This window comes from Idiotropiscis lumnitzeri, chromosome 7 (assembly GCF_059441095.1).
Source record: "Idiotropiscis lumnitzeri isolate Australia: NSW breed Sydney's pygmy pipehorse chromosome 7, RoL_Ilum_1.0, whole genome shotgun sequence".
NCBI lineage: Eukaryota > Metazoa > Chordata > Actinopteri > Syngnathiformes > Syngnathidae > Idiotropiscis > Idiotropiscis lumnitzeri.
In genome coordinates, this window is record NC_142397.1 from 6,951,387 (window position 1) to 6,975,259 (window position 23,873).

The window sequence follows — 23,873 nt, forward strand, 5'->3', positions numbered from 1 at the left end:
ATCAAATTGAGATAATTATTTTAGATAGTGAGCCTAACCTAATGACAGTGGCAAAATAAGAGTCCTTATGTATCCCTTCTACGTTCTAGAGAGCTTTTCCTCATTAGCGTCACGGGTGAGCTGGAGCCCTAATTCAGATGACTGGGCGAGAACAATCAAGGCTGGTCACCAGCCAATCGCAGGGAATAAATTGCTATAATTTTTATTTAAGTTCATCAATTTATTGATTCTGTTAAAAATGTATTTATTTAAGTTAAAAACATTCTGTCCCGACAATAATTATGACTTTTGCAACTGTATCATATTTAGCCAATACTAGCCAATATTATTATTCTATTCACTTAATTAAGTTGATAAAATAATGTTATCTACAATGATTGTTTATATATTAAATAATGTTAGAATGTTATCAATATTATTGTTGCTGTATTTTATATATATATATATATATATATATATATATATATATATTTTTTTTTTTTTACATATTGTAGTATCTAACACTTTTTCACTTTCTTTGTTTTAAGTACAAGTACATTACTATTATTATTTATATAATTTGTTTTCCATTTTAAGCATGTTTTTACTCCACGCACACGTACACGTATATACACGCATGCACACACACGCACACTCATACCACGTGTGTGTATATATATATATATATATATATATATATATATATATATATATAATGTATATTAATGTTGTTTGTACAAGATTTTACTTTAAGTATATATTTTCAAACTACGAATCACATTCAGTTTTTAATGCGTTTATCAATAGCACCGTGCATTTCCTTTATTGGTTGCCTCAATATGTATCTTTTACTCCAAATTCATTTACAATCCTTAATGGTGAATTGTCTTCACTTTTAAAAATGTCCTAAAATAATTCCAAACTGTTGAGTTCCACAGCTATGTCAAATGGAACCGCGACAAAGCATTCAACAGTGTTGATGAAAACGCAAGCGAGAGTGCGCGTGCACGTGCGCGTGCGCCTTGTAATAGTGTGCATGAACCACTGGGCGAGACTGTCTCTCTCTGTTGGCCGCGAAAGAGGAGGGGAGATGCTGCCCGGAGTCAGGAGAAGGGCCGCCGCCATTATTGGGAAACTGACAAAAAAATAAGACTTACCACACACCGTCACACATTTTTTTAGCCTGCCAGCAGCTCTACAACACTAGCGAAGAAGACGGGAATCCAACCTTTTTTCTCTCGCTCTCTCCGCTGGGATCATTGAAGACAGCTCGCCCCTTTTCCCTCTCCTGGCGAATCTTTTATTTTGGGCATAACAAAGGAAATAATAATTGCTTCTAACAACGTGGTGGCGAAGCAAGAAAGGCAAGACTTCCGAAAGGATGATTTTAAACCAGTAGACCCTCCGTTTCGCCCCTCTTCCTTGTTCACAGGCGTGTTAAAGACGACTTTGTGCGGCATTTTTTGGTCGCTTTTCCCCCTTTACTAGCATTCAGTTGTTGGTTAGCCCTCCGGCACACACAACAAATGCTAATGTGAAAACTTCAGACGTGAGCGTACAAAGTGACATGAAATGGACGCTTAGACTCTTTTCGCCCTTTGGAAGCGGATAATAATCGATGAGAGTCTTGGCGGGGAGTGTTTTTGTCTCTTTTTAAACACTGCGAAGAGGGAAAGGAGTGGACGGAATCCGGAGAGGAAGGAATGTTATGGTACGTAAACTACTTCCTTTTAAATCTTCCCCAATCTTCATTGTGTTCTGACAAATAATGTGTGATTATCCCCGTTTGTGCTACTTGTTCCAGTTTAAGAATTTAACTGGGAGTGGTTTGTGACCCTACTAAACCCCTTTTGTAGTAACGATTATAATTCATCTTATTGGATTGCAGCTTTTGTGTTGATTTCTATCTTATTAATGGGAAGTTTACAGAGGAAGGAACTCAATAAACATGAACATCATCCGATGAAACATTCAAACAATTGTTTGGAGCACAACACCAGGAATGCATTGGTTGTGTCAGGCCTGTAGAGAAACTGCACGAGTGTTGGTTTTAAGGAACAATCACAAGGAGGGACAGACAGCATTTAACTCATGCCTGTGGTTTATATAATCCCAAATGAACCACAATGTGTATGTAAGTAAGGTAGTGTTTGGTTTTAAGTTGTCAAATTGGACATTTGGGCACCAAAAATCAAGAGCTGGAACTGTGGGTAACCTAAATTGTCCTTATATTATATTCCAGACTATCAAGATCTCTCATCCACCCTCTTGTACGCATCAATTTCATGTCACTTGTGGAGCTATGTGGCTACCATGTTTTATGATAATGTCGCGGTAGATTTATGGGGGTGACCTCATGTTAACCATTAACATAGCCGTTAATCTTTTTCCGTGCCAGTCTACCCATGTCACGCTTACTGCAAAGTGGTGGTTGGCCCCGCCAGCCACTCCCTTTTTGCGTCCCCCGCTGGACATCTGGCCACTTCATTTCAGGAGACGTCTCTCGTACTGCCACGCTAGTTTAAGATTGATGCTGAAGGATTTCAAGTGAGATACCGGTGGCAGGTGGGGGCGCACACTGCTGTGTCATTGCCGAATCGAAGAATGAGATAGGAACTTTAAGACCAGATGAGGATGCTGGTGTTGTTTCCCTTGTTAAGTAAATCAGTCATCAACCAGATGGTTATGATAAGCAGTGGAGGGATTGAAGAGTGCACTTAGTGTGTTTAGTGCCTGTAATGTCACATGTCCCAAAAACATACCAGACGACGTGGAAGAAAATGTAATTTAATGCTGCAATGATCTCAAATTAAGTGAGTTCCCAATTTAATAATGAGTCACCAAAGCGTATGCATATTTTACAAACCATGTTTCCTCAGATCGTTGCCTCCAATGCTGGACTGATTTGCCAGATGCTGTTATCCACTTGAATAAATTAACACCACACCCCAAATACATAACCCACCACTCTATACCCAAACATTTACGATGAATCTACTGGAACTTTTTGTACATTATAGAAAATTAGGAAGCGTCACGGAGGAGTCACCGAAATGATGTATAGTGCAGGGGTGGGGCTCGTAATCCATTATTTGATACATCATTAAGAATTCTGTTAATTGTGTGGAATTAAAGCAGTTCAGCATCTCTAGGATAACCATAACTATCAATTAGTCGATTAACTGATGATGAAGAGCTGTGATTGGTTGGTAACCATGGTGTCAGTTAGGATAGGCTCAAGCTCACTTGTAAACCAAATGAGGACAGATAATGAATATATGGTTGTTAAGCATTGTTGATTAACAGTAACATGCCGCCAACGCGGTAAGAAGCCCAACTTCAAAATAAACCTTACCATACCAAATAATGAAATGACATTACCTTGGTACAATTTTACTTTGAAGTTGTTCCTGGCAGCGTGTCGCAGTGTAATCTCCGACTCGACTCGTCTTGTCTTGCACACTGTGTTTTGCGCGCTAATTTAGTGCGCTAAAAAAAACAAACGTAATTACGTAGACTTTGCGCCTGTTAGCAGAGTTTAGCGCTACCCGCTAGAAGCACTTGAGTTAATAGAGCTAAATGATCTCTGCACACTTTACTATTGAAGTCCTGACACAGTTGCCCTTCCTACTGATCAGTTTTTAACAAACCAGGTTTACTCAAGTGTGTTGTTTAAGCTGAGAAATTTGCTACTGTGCTTCTGGCATCAGTTCCTCTTATAGACTAAAAACAACGGGGAGAGATTTGTCTAAAATCCCACTAACGTTTCTAGAGTGGAAGATAGTGTGCCTTTTTAGAGTGCCTTGTTGTCAGCCATGAGTCTGTGCATGTGACATAGAGAAAGACGACAGGGCTGAGGTGAAACGGTGACTGCAAAGCCCGTGGACTAAATCTTACAGCGCCTTGTTGTCGACTATCAGCGCACGCACGTCACATACCCGAGCTGTGGACTGGTTTCAACCCTGGCATTGCGACTTTAGAACGCCTCGTCGTCGCGGCATGGAAAAGCCCTACACCGACTATACATTCGAGCGGCTACATTTTCATGACTCAAACCTGTAGTTGTGTGCAGGCAAAAGAACGATGCTACACGAAGTAGCATCCACTTTTCCAGGTTGCCAAGGATATTTGATTGACAGTTAACAATTGAGTGAGCGTGCCCACAGCATGTTTTAACATTTTTATAGCCTCATATTGTATACTCTATTTTTAAAAATCATTCAAAGTTGGCAGGCTTGTTAAGACTGCTCTCTGTGCTGCATCACATTTCAAAGACATCAATTGACTTTATGGCGACTTTAAAAAGGAGAGCAATAGTTAATTTAATTTTATTTTCCCCATGGTTGAACAAGGAGTTGTCATAAATGCCCATCCCTATTTTTTTTGGGTCCTTTCCCAAGCAGATACTTTGACTCATCGTAGCCTACAGTACGTTTGCCACCATTTTATGATGAGTCTCCCTTTCACTGTGGTTCATCAACTGCCTTGGAAGGACAGAGGTGAGAAGCAAGTCAACACGCAATATTTTCATAGCAGCACACTCATCGGTTTGCTCCCAAGTAAAATGTGTTAGAAACTGTCAGCTGTTCTTCCTCTCCCCTGATTGGGCTCATTGAAGCGCGGTGGTCACACCTTGAAGCGGCGGGCTCGCGACCGGCGTACCCACTCACCCCTGTACCGTCTGACGTCGGCTCGTGTCGATCCAGTCCTGGGATTAAAGGAGGCTGGCTCTGCTTGCCAGGCTGCGGGCCAGACATGCGAATGCATACTGCGATTAGGACACTGGAAGTGAGATTAAGTCCCTCATTATCTGGACAACTCGGAGTTTGACAAGCGTGAAAAGCGGAGGGGTGTGCTCTCCTCGATGTTTTCTACAGGATGTGAAATGGTCGCGTGGAGCGATTTTTAAAATCAATATTGAGAGGCTGTTATTTAAAATGTGACCAAGGTTGGTTTAAATTTGAAAATCTACCCTACACCATATTACCGTGTCAACCCACTCTATTATTCCCCAGCCTGTCACCTGCACATTTGCACATCCCCCCCGACGAGCCTACCCGTCAATGCCACGCAACTTCATACGCCAGTGACAGATCGCTTCACTGCTCATCAAAAAATGGTCTCTTTTCCCTAAATCTTGTTTTACAGCACAAGCTTGCGTGTAAGTCAGCGAAAGCCTGTGTTTGATGGAGAAACCGGAGCTAATTATAGCAGGCGGCTTTGCAGTTTGGTGGTCCAGATTACAGTCACTCTTTGCTCAATAGTGGCTTTGTTCTGGTGACCGATTATTAGGCAGAAGGAGGTGCATTCTGGGATGATTGCGTCTGAATTCCCATTAGAAAGTGTGCCGGACTAGGTTGAAACGAGGCTCTCTTCTCTCCTCGGTGTTTCAGCCTTTTTGCATATTACAGTTTTCATCTAAAGGCCTCTCCAGTTTGCCCCCTATTCTGCTTTAGGGGTACTTTAACAGACGAGCTGAAGTATGTGGCAGAGACTGACCTCGAGTCAGCAGTTCCACTTGTGCCCCGCATATACTCCTGGGAACAAAAATGACTGTTAAATATTGCCCGGCTTTATAATAAATTGCACACTGAGGAACTTTGAATGGACCGTTAACAAAAATTGCATTTGCCCTATACCTAACCCTCCCTGTAAAGGTATTGTTTTCCAATTCATATGGCATATTAAGCGTGATTGCTTGTAGTAAGTACCGCTTTTAGATATGATTAATGGCGCAACGGGTGGCTCAAAGGAAGTGAACACGATAAGAGTGGTCTTTTAAAGAAGACCCCACGGTGACACGGTTTCCATGGTGGCCTTGATGATGTTAGACCTGGATGTGAGCGACAGAGCTGAATAGTGATTCCTTGTTGTGTGAAGACGGAGAATGATTGAATAACTGGAATAATTTAATAAAAAAAAAAAAGTCTTAGTAAAATCTATGCCTCGAAGCTTTGCTGGCATTAATTTTCCACACGAACTAATTTTACTGCAGTCGCCTGCTGCAGTCCTTATTAGTGACGTTATTGTTTACTAATCCAACATACATTTTCATTTGATTATCTGAATTTTATTTATTTTTTATTAATCGATGGGATAATTGGTAGAATTCAACTAAGAATTGGGTGCCTTCAATGTTGAATAGACATTCATTGAGTGCGAAGAAAATCAAATTAGTTCTATTAAAAATAAATACTCATTGGTCGTGCTTCGATTAGGAAAAAAATATTAATCACAATTATTGTGGTAAAAATAGAAATCACGATTTGTCAAATGATTATTTTTTTTGGTAGGGGGGAATCAAGAAAAACATTTTTAAATGTAAACAATATTACGACAAATCAAATTCTTTAAAACACTGTAATTATGTAAGTACCTTTTGGACTGGATTTGGTATAACACTACTATATTTTCTGGACTATAGGGCGAACATGTATATAAACCGCAGCAACTCTTTATTGGAAAAAAATAAATAAATGAAAATAAAAAAAGATATACAAGCGGCACCAGGCTATAAGCCCCAGCATTCTATGTTGAAAAAAAAATTGTCCCCCAATTCCTTAGTCAGTCGTTGGCAAAAGAGAGAGCCCGAGCAAACTGCTGTTAGTTTCTGCTTCAGGGCTCTGCTCCTGGTATGTGCCCTTTCAGCTTTGCACTCCAGGATCAACCAATCAATGACGGCCATAAGTTAACTCTGCTGCTTGGCTATTGGCCACGGCTGAATTCCATGACTCAGCGTGTCCGTAGATAAGATGTTATGATTGAGCTGCTGCCAGCGAAATGAGGCCACTGCCTAGAGTTCGCTAGGTTGGACTTTTGCTGTTTAATGGGTCACGAAGACGCCCTCAGGGATTGTCATGGGTGTTTTTTTTAACATTGGACATTATGACTTTCATTAGCTCAGATTTGTTTTTGTTTTTGAGGGAGAGAGTCATTGTTTAAGCAGAGTGTACTTAAGAGACCTGAAATCATGAGATGCTTTGTACTTTTCTTAATTTATCTTATAGTGTTTCTTGTAAATGCAGCTTCTCATCGCATGCTCTTTTTAAAGAGTGCTGCTATGTGTTTTACTCCTCCGTCATTTTATTCAGTGCTGGAGTGCTTTGCTCTCTTGGAAGCATCTTTGTCATGAACCTGATTTGTGACGTCAAAGAACTTTGAGGGGTGGTGGGAATTGTTATAAAGCTATTATGTGGAGTATAATATAAGAATTACAATGACACCGGTTTTTTTCTTTCAATCAAGTACAAATAAAAATAATAGCAATACTTGATAATGCTAGTGTTATATTTGGCTTCCAGGTGGCAGTATGGTGCACTAATGATATTTGTAATTTTTTATTTTTCTAACCGACCGTTTTGCCTAAGCTGCATTATTGCAGTGTATAAAAAAATACATGAATATATTCTAGTGAGTATTAGTATCAACTTTCTGCATGTCATCATTTTTTATTTTTATTTTTTACATTTTTTTTTTACATGAATGGGGTTTCTGAGTTACAGACATCCTATTAATGTAAAAAAAAAAAGTCCAAATTGGACTGTTTTTCACAGGACCATGTTTTTCAGTAATTATTTTAAGGTTTATACGCCAACACTGATTCAAATTTTGTTTGTTGTTGTTGTTGTTGTTGTTGTTGTTGTCAGCCTCACAAAGTATTGGCGTCACTGTATTGGAGCATTTGTTGAGTGTGAGTACATGCGCACAATATGGACGCCGATACTGCACATCCCTAACTTTATTTACTACACTCAGCAGTCCATGCTGCCTGCATGTCCAAAACCATATCCTTTTGTTTTGATGACTAACAGTAAAAAAGACAAAAAAAAATTGAATCACTGTTCTTAGCCGTCTGTTTTGGACAGAAAATCCTGAAATACTGTTTACTCTATTTTCTCATGTCCCTTATCACATTGTGTCGTTTTCTTCGGGCTTATCCACTGGCTTATGAGGTTCAACAGTTCAAAAATCCTGATTTAGATTGTGTGTGCTCCACAGCAATCTAGAAAATTTCCGTTCAAATTTAGCCCAAGATGTTGCTTCCTTCATCATTGCACGTGTCACTTTAACTACCTCAAGGCAATTAAAGCTGGCCCCTTTAGTCACAGACTGGCAAAGATTTTACAAGAAATGAGAAAATGAGCCGCAGATACCAGCTCCCGCAGGTCTGAAAATACCTCATCCGACCCTGCGTGTTCTTTTTTTTTTTTTCAGTTTTTTCTTTTTCCCTTCCCTTTTGTTCCTCACATCGTCATCATCTATTTTAATGTGGCCATTTTGAGGGCATGATGCAGTGTAAGTGTCAGCTGCAGTTGAAGGACGCAGGAAGGGCAGCGCCTTGTCACCCAATGTTTGTCTCTGATGCCACTTCAGGGGGTTCTGACCACAGCGTTGGCCTCTGGCGTGTCCTTTGCCAACTCGTGCTGCGACTGTCTTGCACACAAAACCCCATCAATTCCTTTTCGGAACTTTGGTTTGATGCAGGCGTTTTAACTTTGGAACTTTGCTGGGATTTATTTATTTATTTTACAATTTATGGCTGATCCAAGTGACTTATTCTTTTTGTAGTATTTGTAGTTGAACTTGATTTTTTTTTTTTTTACTTTAATTTTTATTCTTTGGCTTTTGACTCAGCATTGGACTCAGTTTTGGTTTTACTGTTTTTATGCTTTTTACTGTCTTCATTATTAATTGGTTTTGTTTGTTGCGCAATGTACAGCGTTGTTGATACAGCGGTGGTTCTCTTAAAGTGCTTTATGAATGCAGTTGAGCGGAGACAAAATTACCTGTATCTTTATCGTTTCACATTTTTTTTCATATCTCACAGCACTAATGGCGTATTCTCTCTTTCGTACTGTGAAGCGACTTAAATTGCAACCATTAGAGTCACGGATTGGTTCAGCATCAACATATTGTGGTCTATTGTATTGTAAAGAAGAAAAGGACAACACTGCTCTGGAGTCATGAACATTAAAAATCATTATTTTGGCCTAAACTAAATAAAAAATTAACAACTCTTGACAGTAGACGTGCAAAAAAAATGCTATAATTTTACCAATGTTCACCGCTGCGTACTGCTTGGTAGAAACTGATCTCAAGTGACCCAGTTAATCCGACCTCCCAGCAAAAATGTCAAGATTGTTTCTGGCATCTGAGTGGTGGCGTGACAGTGGACATCATATCCTCTTTAAGGTGGGAAGATAAGGTGGCTGCACATAGCTATTTGATATCCCGGACCGCAATTCCCCGACACCTCTGCATCGCTTATCTGACCTGGTCTAAACCTGTGGCCCCAGCAAATGCTTACGCAAGCCAAGGGCTGATGAGTAAGCACCCCCCAGCCTGTGGATGGTTGAGCCGGACATTATCGATCGCCGCGCCGCACCCTGTCACCCAGCCACCACTTAGCTAATGATGTCCATGCTATTGTCGCATGATTGAGAGAGAGAGGGGGGGGGCATTAACTATAGCGGCGTTTAAAATAAAGATGGAGGAACCCACCAAAAAAGCTTGGACCCAAGCAGTATTCTTTCATTTGGTTGGTAGTACTAGATTTACTTGCCGCACTCTCGCTGTCTCCGTCCGACTCTGCGTGCTGGCAGCCGTCTTTGTGGTGCTGGCGGGTCCATCTGCATGAAAGAAAGACAGACCACAGTTTCCGACAGGCTGCCAGTCTCCAAGTTGGACTGGCTTTGACCTTGTTTCTCTGAGTCGTTGTGTTTTTGGACAAACAGCACATGGACGCTCCCAACGATGAACCACCTGCTTGAAATTAAATTAAGATTAAAATGAGAGAAAAAGGCTGTTGTGTTATGGACAAGTCAATGTTTTATTTCACTGCTTTTGCTGTACTGGCGGGTTTGTGTTTTTTTTTTGGTCTTTGTATCCTTTTTAAGGGGAATGTCCCGATCACATGTTTTTTTTGACGCCCGAATCCAAGCCTTTGATTTTAAGGATCCGACGATCTTGATTCCAGATCCAACACTTAAAGAAGTATAATAAATTAATAATTAAAATGCTTAATAAAGAAATGTTTTCTGTACATATGGACATGTATACATAGTACATAAATCTGTTCATATGTTGAATTTTAGTGTGTATATTTTCATTTGTACAATGCACCAATTTAGTGCTAATTGCTTGTACCAATACTCGAGAATGAATAAACGATCTATCTGGTTTTTTTTTTAGCTCAAAATTTGATGATGCACATTGAACATCGCATATTTTATTTATTTTTTTATTTTAGTTAATTTTTTTTTAAACTGAAGCCCTTTATGTATTTGTTGATTCTATGCTAAAAATATCATCAATGATAACTATGACATTTGCAGTAAAAGAATGTTAACATTAAGCACAATACGTAATGTGTGGGACGCGCTACAAAAATGTATTTTTTTTTTTTACTGTAACGTCCATTTGTATGCTTGGATTTGATTTATAATGATGGTAAACAATTGTTTATTGGCGTGTTCAGGCTACAGAAAAAAACAAAGCCAAGTCCATGGAGCTTCGTAGTTGGCTGGTACTTGCTTGACTGCTCTCATCTACAAACAACACTATTGATTTACGATCTTGTTAAATGCATCCAGTTGTTGACAAGCTTGCTTGTCAACAAATAATTTAGACTCGTTAAACTTGTATTTGAAGTTATGTTGTTTGGAGGCATCACAATCGCTCACCTGTCTGTCGCTCGTTATTTTTTTTTGTATAATCAACAATGTAGTTATTATTAGGCAGTAATGTCGCGTCTGCTTACGACACAACTTGCATGTGAGTCCAAGTGACGACGTAGCGCATCTAGTGCCTTCCCATTTCCTAAAGGCTTTGCTTTTCCACCCTTTGTCTCTGTCTCCCCAAACAAGTTAAAGCGGGAGGGGGAAGACGCAGATAAAAGCTGAAGCTGAAGGGAAAGTAATGGGATGGGGCCTTATTGTCACTCAGACTACTACCTCCCAAAAATAAACAAAATGGAACATTTTGTAAAGTAAATTAATTTATTACTGCTCCATTTCAGTAAATAGTTATAGCATTAGATTATTTGCTTACTTTGTGACCTTTAAAATTTCAGAAGATGGAGAAAAATGATCTCGATCAGGACATCTCATGTATCAAAAACAGCATTTTGGAATTGTGACATCATTACTCTAAATTAAGGTTTCTTGAGGGTGACTCGGAATAACCTCACCCACCAACCAACCCCCCTCTCAATGCCAGAATTTCCCAGGATGCACCAGAGGCCCCAAAGTCCATAGTTCTTATGTCAGAGTTCATTTCCTGCTGCTGGGCTGTCGAGGATCCACCATTTTGGTACATTCCTGTTGTTCAGAAAGTGTGTATTCCTCCCCTATCTTCGAGGCGCTCAAGTTTTGAAGCCCCATGCGTGAATAAACAGGGCATGGATCAGTATTACTAATAAATCAAGTAGAATGTCAACAACAAAAGTTGGCATGTTTTTTGAGCCGTGTTCCTTTTTCAATGAAAACTACTGTTACGTGCGTACTGTCCCCAGATTTAAATCCCTGCTTCTGCTACCTTCCATCTTCCATTGCTGTGCTGACGTGCATGTGTGTCATAAGTTGTAGAGATAAAAGTAACACGGGTGAAGAATGTAAACAAGAGTTGTTTTTGACAAGACGGCCTCACCACACCACACCACGGCTTGCGTTAGTCACAGTTGTTGGAAACGAGAGAATGCCGACTTGTTTTTTTTTTTTCTTTTCCAAAAACCCAATGAGGGAAAAGGTCATTGAGAATGCAGTTTGTCAGGTCAGGACGAGCTGGGCCTGTTGTAACTGAAATCCACGTGACTGCTGTGTGTGTTTGGTTAGTAAACGTCAACTGTGGTTCAGTTCAGAAGGTAAAATGCTCACTTTATTTGTGTACTTGATGTAGTGGGATTATTTCAGATTTTGATGTTTGCAAGGAGGCCTTGTCAGTGTTTGTGTGCATCTAAGAATTGTCAGAGAGTCACCCAGACTATTTGAACCCTATTTTGTGTGACTTTAGACACACATTTTAAATGTCATTGAAATGATTAAAAAACCTCATAGCTATTGTGATTGACATCATTTGAAGGAAGATATCCTCAATAATGCATCAAGTTCTCAGTAATGGCTTACATTATGTAGAATTATCGACCGGGCCGATTATCATGGCCAATATTTGGCATTTTGCCGATCTGCCCTTTTTCTTTTTCAACTTTCAAGGCCAATAAATTAAAAGCTGGTTTATTTCGGCTTGCTGCAGCACACTTCTCTTGCCCTCTTTGCTGTGCTTGTGGCCTCGCCTGCAGAAGCAGATTGGCCTGCCCACAGCACCACCTGATTGGTTCCTTGTGAAGTGGGTAACAGCCAATCAGCACTAAGCTGCCTGTTTGCTTTTTCGCCTCAAGTCACACGCACTACAGGAGAGGTCCCGTGAGGAAAGGAACGTAAGGCAACAGACTTTGCGGAAATTTTAATAAATGTCAGTCTACTGCAGCTCCCAACTAAAGCAAAAACATTTGCGGGAGCAAACTTTAAAGCGATATTTGTTTTCATTGAACCATAAGACATGCAGCTGAGCCTGGGAGCTCCATGCGGTTTTTGTTAGACTTTTAAAACAAAGTAGTCTATTTTGTAAAATCTAAAAAAAAAGCTTTTACATGTTCTAAATCACTAAATTTGTTTAATAAACATGTGCTTGAATTAAACAAAACCAAGTTTTGGAGTTGCTGTTTTTCAAAATGTTGACACCATTTTACCCCTTTTTTTTCAACAAATGATTATTGGCTTCAAATATCGGTTTATCGGCCTCCATGACAAATAATAAATGGTATCGGTATTGGCCCTGAAAAAAGCATATCGGTCTATCACTAATATATCACACAAAAAGTCTTCATTAAATCCATGACTAGTTATTACTCATTCAGCAACAGTGAGCGGGAATGAACAAAAGCTTACGGTTGAGTTTGTTTTTCGTGTTGCTGAGTCATGATGAGTGCAAACAAAAGTGACACACAAATTGATAACATGCACATATGTGCAAATCCTTTTCTGGCGATACATTTTGTCAATGCATATTCATAGATTTGAAAAGCTCATTCCTCAAATCGGCCTGTAATCCTCCTGTTGCGGTGGACCGCAAATACAGATGATGGCGGGTAGATTAACATATTTGAGATGGAAAGCGCAATCGTTCGTTGTCGTTGGTTGACAAAGGGGGAAAAAAACTATTAATAATCATTTGTTTCGCTCTGTCAAATTTAAAATTCATCAGCGCCCATGCTGGTTGCGGCTATCTTGTGCAATCTATTTTGTCTCGGTTGCTTCAAGACATGATTGTTCAACAAACAGTCAAAGGTGCTAGTGATGCTCTGACACTGATATCATTTTTAAAAAATTTTTTTGAGTTCACAAAGTTGCTTACTTTTAACGAGTTTGTTTTTGGAGTCTGTATCAATTTTTTTTTTTTTAAATAGCTATTACAACTTACTCAACGAATATTGTGTTCCCCAGTGTTATTAAAAATAAATATTGATTTAATTTGACCATCATTTGATTAATTAATGGCTGCACCTCTTATTAATAAAGAACATAAAACAGAACACCCTATATTCAAGTGAAATTTGTGGCAAGAAAACGTCAATGACGGTTTTGTTTTGTACAATATTTGATAACATTAAAAAAAACACTTAGACAAATTATAATGACGTAATATGGTAACGGTGAGTGCTTGGATAATACTTTATCCTTAAGATATATATATTGTTGTGTCTGTCTGTCTTGATTTATTAATACTCCATTGTGAGCTAAATAGCCCAAAAAAATGTCTGACAGAATTCCTGTAATTGTAGCACTCAGCACTTACGACGGAGTTTATCAATTTTTCTTCAAGTGTGTGCCGGGACAACACAAAGAACACTCATTATAAGACTGTTGATGTTTCATTTATGTGCAAAAAAAAAAAAGATGGGGGGAGTAGTACTGAGGGTCCATACAAAAGTACAATTACAAGACAATCTGTACCTTTTTTAGCTGAGGTGTGACAAACACGCCGTCACGCTGCTGTGATTGCAAAGAATTTTCTTGTTTGTGTGCTTTTTGGTTGAACAAATCAAACAAGTCGGCTCTGACTAGTTTGACCTGCCCTTGAACCGCAGCTCCAGCTTATGCGCACACTTACCGTCAGACCCAAAGCAAACGCTGTGTGGTTCTACGGAGACTCCCATCCGTATTTTTTAATTTTTTTTTTTTTTTTTTTTGCTTCATAACAATGTCAATATGTGCTCTGGTTGTCCCCACTCAGTGTTTGGCTCGAAAAGATCCAATTCTGGGAAATTGTGCAACACTGCGAACGTTCACATGTAATTTCATCGAGTCCCGTTTTCCCGCCCCCGCCTGTTTCTTCAGAGTTCAGAGTTGACAAGAGACATGGATGGATGATGTCAGTCCTCTCCTCACGTGAGCACTTTACAACCCACCACCACCACCTCGCCCCAAGGGTGCTTTGCGGTTGGGCAAACGTGAGCACGGAGCGGTGATGGCAGAGTCCGTGGGGAAACGACTCACTGTTGTTCCACTTTGTTCGTTTTTTTTTCACGTCAGTGCTAAAGCTAGAGACACAGGATGTGGATGCTCAAGAAGAGTTCATAGTTTGTGTGTATGCCGTGTGCTTGAGCACAACACGCAGTGTTGAGTTTTAAAAACATCTGTCCTGTGTTTCTTGTGTGACCACTGCCAAGGAGGCAATGTTTTCACTGCATTTTTTTTTTTATTTGCATAATTGCATAAAAGTGACCGTCACAGACATTCACAACGCATTTTTGGAGGCGAGGGAAAGGGTGAAGGATACGGTTTTCGGACAATACTGAAGTGTTTTTTTTTTTAAATGTATATTTATAATTAAAAAAAAATATCAACAAAATATTAACCTTTTCTTGAACATGGAATATGTTTCACTGAAATAAATTTCTTAGAGCAGTGGTCACCAACCTTCTTCCCGCCGCGCACCGGCAACCTTTGGGGGAGGGTGGAGCACTTTTCGGTGAGGGGTTGCAGTGCTCACCGCATGTTGTGCAAAGCAGGTTTCGTACATGGTCTGTTTTTTTTTTTTTAAACTCATTTTGCTAGCTTGTGGGTTTAATATTTGCGTAATGCGACAGAGACAATTAGCATCTTGACATGCGTCAAGAGTCTGATGGAACGGAGAGAAGGTCATTTTTTTAAATTAAATATTTTTCAGCCTCAAATAATAAAGAAACCGAAAGTAGTGCAAGATTTTATTTTTCAATTTTCATTTAATTTGTGTGGAGTTGTTGGGAAAAATGTCTGAGTACGATCTTATTATTACGACAATGCTAATAAATCCCATATTACAAAACTAGATAAAATAAATCATTACAACTGCGACCATATTTGGTGTGTTAAATAAAGCAATACAAATATAAATTCTCCATAGTATTTATTTATTTTTTTAGCTTTTATAATACCGTACAGAGAAGAACTACACCGTATCTTACTGAAAAATGTGATTGATTTATTATTGACCTTATTTAGCGCCATGACAGTTTGTCATTCAAAAGTGATCATTATAAACTTCGGCTGTTGTCTATTCATTTAATTAGATTATCCATGAATTTGTTTGGAGAGCAAATCCACCTTCCATATGTATTTTGTGTATGTTGCTTTCCTCCATTCAACAGACGGCAAGAGGAAATCTGCCACCTGCCTTCTCTTCTCTATCATCCTTTCATCCTCTCCCTCTCACCCACTCCCAGCTGCTGATTGGCTGGACAGAAAGTGAGGGATGAGGTTTTTTTTTTTTTTTTGTCTAATCTGCCAGCAGATCGCCACTGATGGGCCTGTGCAGAATGGCTTTAGTAAATTACTGTTCCAGGGTAGAGCAAATCCCTTCGATCAGATAACGGCTCTCTCTTCACTCCAGCCTCCTTTCCAAGTCTTTCTCTTGGCGACGTCCATCATGCTTTGACTTTATCTCTCCATCGCTACCTCGCACGCCGTTCTCTACTTCTCTGTAGCCACTTTGCCCTTTCCTTCCCGTTTTGTTGTTTGCTGGCTTTCATCATTTAAACACCTCCACTTGTGCTCCCATTGACGGGCCGGCTGAGTGGAGGAAGAATTGTCAGAAAATAGACGCTCAGCGGATTTGGATCACAGGCTGTTTGCCGCCTAACAGACCATGTGTGACCAGTTTCTCAGACACCCTGGTGCGTTGGCACTTGTTAACAAGATGGACCCGTCCAGAGGGCGGCCATCTTGCTCAATCTGTAGCGGCACACGAGCCAATGCTGTGGAAACTCCAAAGTCGAAGGCATGCAGGAAATCCGTATATTTTTAGATACTTAAGATGATCGTGCATGTGTTTTGTTTTGTTTTTCCGTGGCAGGCCATGCATTTCACACCTAGGCCTTCAGTGAAGTCCTACTTAGTCCGACTCGAATCAATACCCGCCAACCTGGCGAAATAATATACAGAAAAAAAACAGAAATACCTACAAATATTTGCACCTTAAACTTGAAAATTAAATAGTATCTTTACAAAACTGGAAAGAAAAACTTGTTTTTGTATTTTGAGTAGCTACAGGTTGCAACCATCTCTTGCCTGAGATGGAGATTGCATAGAAAGCAGAGTGTAGCCAAACTCGCTCTGATGCATAAAACTGCCAACATCATGACTATTCGTTCACATACGGCACTCAGCGTCATACAAACACTGCTTCCTTCATAGGCCGCAAAACACGGCATGCCGGTCCACCAACTGTGCGATAATTAACATCATTAGAAGAGGTGTGGAAGGACCACACACACAGACACACGCACACACAAGTGCAAATGGGTGCTAAAATGTTTCATGTGCTTCAAGCTAATGTGTTGTCCGGGTGGTAAATTGTGTTGTCCGGGTGATGTATTTAAGGTATATTTACTAGACACAGACTCTCTCACCGCATTTCCAACAACATTCAATCCCATTTTAAAGTGTTGTTTGGCCTAAATAGGTACTTTTAGTACGCTCTTTAAAAAAAAAAAAAAAAAAAAAAAAAAAAAAAAGCAGAGACACCTTTGGTCGGATTGAAAAAACAGTGTGTGTTTCCCGCTGAGGCCCTTCCCCCTCAAGGCAAGAACCAGATGCTAGAACATGTTCGTGAGGTTGTTGTCCAGTTTTGGCGGCTGGAGGGAAGTGGACGAACATGCAGCTGCACCAGAGTGGTGTTGAGCTGCAGGGACAACACCTCCTCCCATATTTCACCGTCTGTCAAACTGTCGCCGTTGGAAAATCGTTATTAATTCTACATTTTTTTTTAAAAGGCAAAAAGAAGTTAAACACTGTTAGTCTTAACATGTAAAACAATGTTTTAACATTATTTACTGACAGCTGTTTTCTAAACCGTTCCCCATATTACCAGTTGCTTTCGAGGATTTTGGCGACTCTTTAAGACCTGGGGAAGATTGTGTTCTGTAATAAGACTTAAACTTACCCAAAGGATAAACTTCCCTCCAACCAGGAAATTATGATCTGTAGGAATCAGCATGGGGAGGCTTCAACAAAAAGACTGGTTTCTGTCCTTGAAAGCTGATGAAACGTTTTTTTTTTTTTTTAAAGAAACGCGTCAAGCAGAATACTGACTTTGACAAGATTTTTTTTTTTTTTGCTGTTTTGACAACTCAATATGTAAAACAACAAAACAAAGACTGAGAAAGGGGTTTTGATGGCAAAACAGTTTATCTATTATATTCTAAGTATTTAATATATTTTTTATAGTTTGAGCTTTTCATCCTGGTTGACGTCAGCCGTTAGCATGTTGTTGCTCGAGCGTGTGCTAAATTGCCAATGTCGCTGTCGTCTGCATACACATTAATTCTTATACAAATTTTCACTTCTGGCTCTACGGCCTAACGAGGTTCTTGCCAGACTTCTGTCAAAAGTCTACTGTGTATACCTAAGCACTTCATTGTGGTCTTTCTCGACTCTGCAATTTGCATGCTTAGCGACTCGTCGTTCGCCTCCTAGGTGAAAGTGCTATTTAGGTAGGCTAGTTTATATGTAACCACGTAGGAGAGAAACCACATCGCTCAGCTCCTTGCTGCTACTTCACATGAATTTACATAAAATAAAAATCAAGTCTGGATTTACAGAGGGTTTATTAATCTGTATTACGAAAGGTCAGGTGTTAATGACGCCCAAATACACCCATTATTGAGGCCAGTCCTTTTGGATTAAGTGTTGCTAAAAAGCCAAAAAAAGCTAAATATACACAGACAGGAGTTAATCCTTTGATGCTTATCGATCTGACTTCAGTGCCGTCTGCCGTCACCTTGCGCAATGTCATGCATGACTGCACTCTCTTGTTTGTTTGAAGTGTTGCAAAAAGCCAAAGAAAAACCAAGTCCATAGACACTTTGAAGTCTTGCGTGATGTGTCTTATTTCATGCATGGATTTCAACTTAGAGGACCACCCCAACCCTGAAAAACATCACTTTTCCCGCTGGCTGTCGGAATGCTACATTACACATATGCTACGCTAGATGTGTGCACTCCAGTGGAGCTCCAAATCCCTTCCCCGCAATATGGAACCCAGCTGTCTCATTTACCGGACATTAACATGTCTGCTCATTAAAGAAAGCTGAGCTGGTTGTTTATGTGCATGCAAACATGCAGGGTCTGTTAATGTGGAGTCTAATCCAGCGGTGGCGTACCTCGGTGGTTGCGGGGTTGGGGGGTTTTATGTTTGGCAAAGCCAACCGTTCTCCACCAAGTCTCTCTCAATGCCTCGGCAACTAATCCTGCTCTCATGGCGCATGCTCTCTATCCCGCTCACAACCGATGTCGCAGCCGCTAATCTCTACCCACGTTAAAGGCCATGCAAAGAATTTATGTCGGCCCGCCACAGGAAGAAAAGGGGAAGTGAAAAAGCATTTGAGGAGGTTGACAGATAAGGCCCTTGTGCTTTCCGTGCGGTGCTTTTTAAACCATGTTAAGCTGCTTAATTAGACATAATCTACAGGCCCCAGACTGAGGCGGAACTAATGAAGTTAAAAGACTCAAATCCCAAATCCTGCCATCACACTCTCCTCTACCCGCCGCCATCCAACTCCTAGCGACACTTCCCGATATGCTGCCTGAATCTTCCTTCTTTCCTTTTGAACACCTGATTTCGCCCACTGCATCATCATCATCAAATACTTGACCATTAATAAATTATCATAGCTTTGGTTTAGTCCCTCAAAGACCTGAGGCTGTTTCTGAACAGTCGGTCAACAGAGGACACGTATCATCACTGTCGGAAAAGCGCCATCTTGCTTGCAAACAATTAGCTAATTTATTACGTTATGGACACGTCGCCTGCGCTCGTGCGGGGGCCCTGACAGAAATTTTAGTGTTTGAGGCACATATTTTAGTAGAGGGGTAGGGAACTCCACTGTTTTAGATGTCTCCCTCCTCCAACACACCTGATTTAAATGATCATGATCGTTTCAGGCTTCTACAGAAACTGCTGTTGAGCTGATCATTTAAATCATGTGTGTTGGCGTAGGGATACTTCGAAAACAGGCACGATATGGCTCTCGAGAAACCGGAGTTCCCTCCCACCTCAAACCACGTCGTGTTGAATTTCAAAATAAGAATTTTATTTGTTGTATATGCTTGTGGTGGCAAAAGTCAACCAATTTTCCTAGATGATTCCAATGACTGATTTTCTCCTTCGTATGATAAGAATATTACAAACGTCGTTTCCTATTCATGCAGTGACCTTTTGTAAAAATCATCGTCGCATAGATGGACAATAAATGTAGTGGAAGATGTCTTACTCAGTCACTGGACTTGATGAAAGTGACACGCACGCTGCACAAACCCAACAAGCAACGATATAATGATGGCTGTGTTGGGCCAAGGCGCCTCATCACCGGCTGCTGCAGCCATGCAAATTCCTGACTCAGAATGTTTGGGAAAGTGGTGAGCAGTACAGCAAGTTAATTAAAGAGTTTTCTGCCTTTTAGCACATTTTGGTCTCTGCTGCACTTCTGCTTCCACAGTCTCTCCCCATGTCCTTGTTCTCAGTTCCTTGCATCTTCCCCATGTATTCGAAATTGAAATTGTGTTGTTTGGTGACCCAATTTATTTTACTTAATCTCACCATGGGGATATGCACACTCGCCAGACACTTCATAAGGTACGTCTGTGTCATGACTGCTCTATAAAATGTCTGCCTTTACAAAGACAATCGTCAGGATTTGTTTCCAGTATGGCATTGTCAATATTTTCCATTTTATTATAATACTATTATTGTCTATTGGGGCAGTGTTACCCCCTCCCCCATCCCCATCCGTCAATGAAATTGTTGCTGTAACTACAATTTGTTGGATTCTGTGCTTTCAAACTTCATTCGAACTTTGATCTTCACTCTTAATTCTCGTTTCATCAGAATCGGGCAAATGTAAACATTGGCCTAACTTAATTTAGCTTATCAGATGAGACTTTTAAGGCAATTTGTTTCTGTCCACAATGTATTATTCCCATTAGATAAACGTTCACTCCCCTCTGCTACCGCTTCTTCTTACTTTCACGTCCTTCCGTGCAGGCTCTCCACTCGCTATGATCATTCCACCGATGAGTGGCCTGCATTCTGGCCGTGCTTGATTAGCTCCAATATGACGCGGTCGGTAGCTTTGTTTAGTGATTGAATGGGCGGTTGCAGTGAGAGCGTCGTGGTTGTAAGGCTGAGGATGGAGAGGATATGGGTGTTTCGGCAAAGAAAGAGGAGGAGGATGCTGAATGGCGGAGATAAAAGCCAGGGAGGAGGATGTGAGAGCAGGTGGGGAGGAGATAAATGAGACGGGAGAGGTGATGGGAGGATGGCGATGTCGAGAGGAGAGACCAGAGGAAGAAAAAAAATAAATGACCTTTCCTTCTGTGCGCAGTGATGATAACTGTTTAGAAATGCTGAGGTGGACAGAAGTCATATCTTCCCCCAATAGAGCATCTCGTGCTCACCTGCCTGCTTGCACTTGCTTCCTTTTCAAAGATCTACTTTCTAGTTCATCACTTGTCTGTGTGGGAGTTGTTCAGATTTTAGTTTCCCACTAATTCTGTTGAATTTTGATGAAACTAAGAAAGAAGATCTACTGGTCGGCCGACGTCATCCCACATTCCAAAAACATGCACATTAGGTTCATTTTAGACTCCAGATCGTCCGTGGTTATGATGTGAGTCGGAATTTTTTTTTTCTTGTCTGCATTATATTTGCCCTCCAGTTGGTTGGCAAGCAGTCTATAGTGTACCCTGCCAAGCGCTCAAAGTCAGATGGGATGGGCTCTAGCTCAAACGTGACCCTAATGAGGACAAGCGAATGAATGGATGGGTGGATGCATTGTGATCTCATTTTTTTTTTTTTTTTGATAACTAGCAGGAAAAAGTCATGTTTGCCTACTGATGATCTTTAAAGTATAATATAAGGGAACGCAGTCTTTAAGTTGAGTCTGACCACAGTTTTTTGCTGTATTTTGGGTGCAGAATCCAAAACCGATCTCAGGTTTTTGTGTATGGATAGATGTAAATAAAACACCAAGATGGAACAGTGACAAGCTTTGAAATCTTAGTTAGAAAAAAATGCATAAGACAAAATACACCTCTCAACGGCACACACTTGGTTACAGGGTTACGAGAAAAGCCAGCACTAATCCTCTTAATTCCTACTGTGCTAGCTTTCTGTTTGAAGATATTGATAGTGCTTACTTATTGGGAGCCGCACACACCTCTCACTGCACTATCTCAGTTGTGACAAGTTGCCATGTAACTGCAAACGAGTCTGAGTAAATAAATGTTCTTTAGAAGGTTCTTGAGCCACATTTTACAAATCGTCACCTCTACCACAGATGATGGTCATGGAACTTAAAAACGGAAGCTATATTTAACGTAGCCTAGCGAAGGCAGAACTACCCCCTGCACACACTCTCTCATCCAATCACACATGTAACAGCAGCTGTTAAGAGTTGTGATTGAATGTAAATATGCAGAGGATATTATGGCATCATTCATGTTTGCGTTTATGCGGGCTCTGTCCCTACCTCTTGCGAATAGCGGGACTCCACGGCGTCTGGTCACTGGTTAGCCAAGGTTCCAAGTGTCCCAAGCTGTCGCCATATGGATGGAAGGAACCGGGTGCAGATTTGAAGATGAGCAGATTTGATATTACCACGTCATTTTGACGTTTGAAAATGTTAACTTTTGCTGTTTCTGTCTGCGGTATAAAATTAGTGTCTCCCTTTTTATGCAGCGCTGTTTTCTTGCTTTCTTGAATAAAAGGTGTCTCTTTACTGTAGCAGAGACTCCATTGTTGCTGTTTGTCAGCTTGTCTCGTTCCAACTGATGCACCGTGGTTTTCACAATTTTCCGCCAAGAAAATGTGGGTTATATATTCATATCTATACTTGGGAAAAAAAACAAGTGTAGTGCAATTCAAGCGTTTCTTCATGCCTAGCATGTGTGAGATTCTCTTCAGCCCGTGCCAGCGCATGCGTTTGGTTTTGTGGAAGCAGACTGCCGATGGAATCGAGCCCACTCTGGGTGTTGTCAGTGTTGTCTTGTTATGGCTGAACGGGTACATGAGCACTGAGTGCCATGTGTTTGTGAGAGGAGGTGGATGCACGGTGTTTTCCTTGCACTGTACAAGAAAGTATCTCCAACAATATAAAGGTTGCATGAAAATATGACTTGACCAACCTTCCCCATATGTTCTGTCATGCCGGCGTCTAATAAGTGACTTGTTTTCTGCCTCCTATTTTTCGGTGTCCCTGCGTATTTCTGTCTTGTCTCCCCATCTTTCCACTCCTCCCTCTCCTTACAAATGGTCTGTTTGCCAGATGACCAGGGAGAACACACCCGTCTACACATCCTTTTACACAAAAGCGAGAGGCAGAAATAAAGAAGGCCTTATCTCTCCTACCAGAGACACTTTGTTCATGTGATTGCATGCTGATGAATAATATATGTGCTCACATACACACTCCCACGAGTCACACTCTTCGATCGGTGATAATGCTGACATGGGCCCTTGTACAGTGTTGTGTGTGGGGGTGTGCGTGCGTGTGTGCGTGTGTGTGTGTGTGTGGGGGGGGGGTGTAGGTGGGTGTGTGTGCGCTGCAGACTGTTGTCACTGTGCAGGGATGAGGACTCTCCAGGGATATGCTGATGAATGGAAGTGTTGTCACCAGTCAGGTCCAGCTGCCTTAATGCTGCAAGCTCGGCTTTTTCCGTCTATGGCGTCTAGCAAGAAGAATGAAGTTGAAAATTGGAGAAACACCCAAGCACTGCATTATGTATTAATAGGGTGGTTTTTGTGACAGTTGTGACTCAACGTAGGGATGCACTCTAAAAAAATGTCGAGTACTGTTGTAAATTGAGTTTATATTTATATGTATTTTACTATAAAAAAAAAGGTTAGTGCCCGGGGTGGCCACACTTTTCGTTCAAGTTCTTCAAACAGAAAAATGCTAAAACGAATCCACCAGTCTAAGTGAAGATATGCCAACAAATTGTATAATGTTTTTATTAAGGCTGTCGAAATTAAAATGTTAACTCTGGAGATTAATGTTAACATTTTTAACTCAGTCAAATATTTTAACTCGGTGAACTCAGTTTTATTTAATTCATAAATAATTTGCATACTTTGCAAAGTCAAATTCAAATACAAAACACTTGAGTTTCCACTGGGCCTTGGAAAGTAACAATGCTGGAGTGTGGTGCTCGTGGGCAGTTTTTAGGAATGTTTCAAAGAAAAATTCTTGTAAAGACGACTCAGCTTAGATCGTAATCAACGATCAAAGAAAGCTATTAGAACGGTCTTTGAATTAAAATATACTTCATATTTGGTGATTTTACATTAATTCCAAAATATGT

The 23,873-nt window shown here is 40.5% G+C and overlaps 1 protein-coding gene across 1 annotated transcript in view; it reads left to right on the forward strand.

Annotated features, from left to right (window-relative positions):
• Window positions 1-1,026: 1,026 nt before the first annotated feature.
• Window positions 1,027-23,873, forward strand: part of arhgap35a (Rho GTPase activating protein 35a) — a 64,200-nt gene continuing 41,353 nt past the window's right edge. Inside the window, exon 1 of the mRNA XM_088301491.1 lies at window positions 1,027-1,690. The gene's annotated coding sequence lies outside the window, so the exon portion shown is untranslated. The remainder of the gene's footprint in view (window positions 1,691-23,873) is intronic.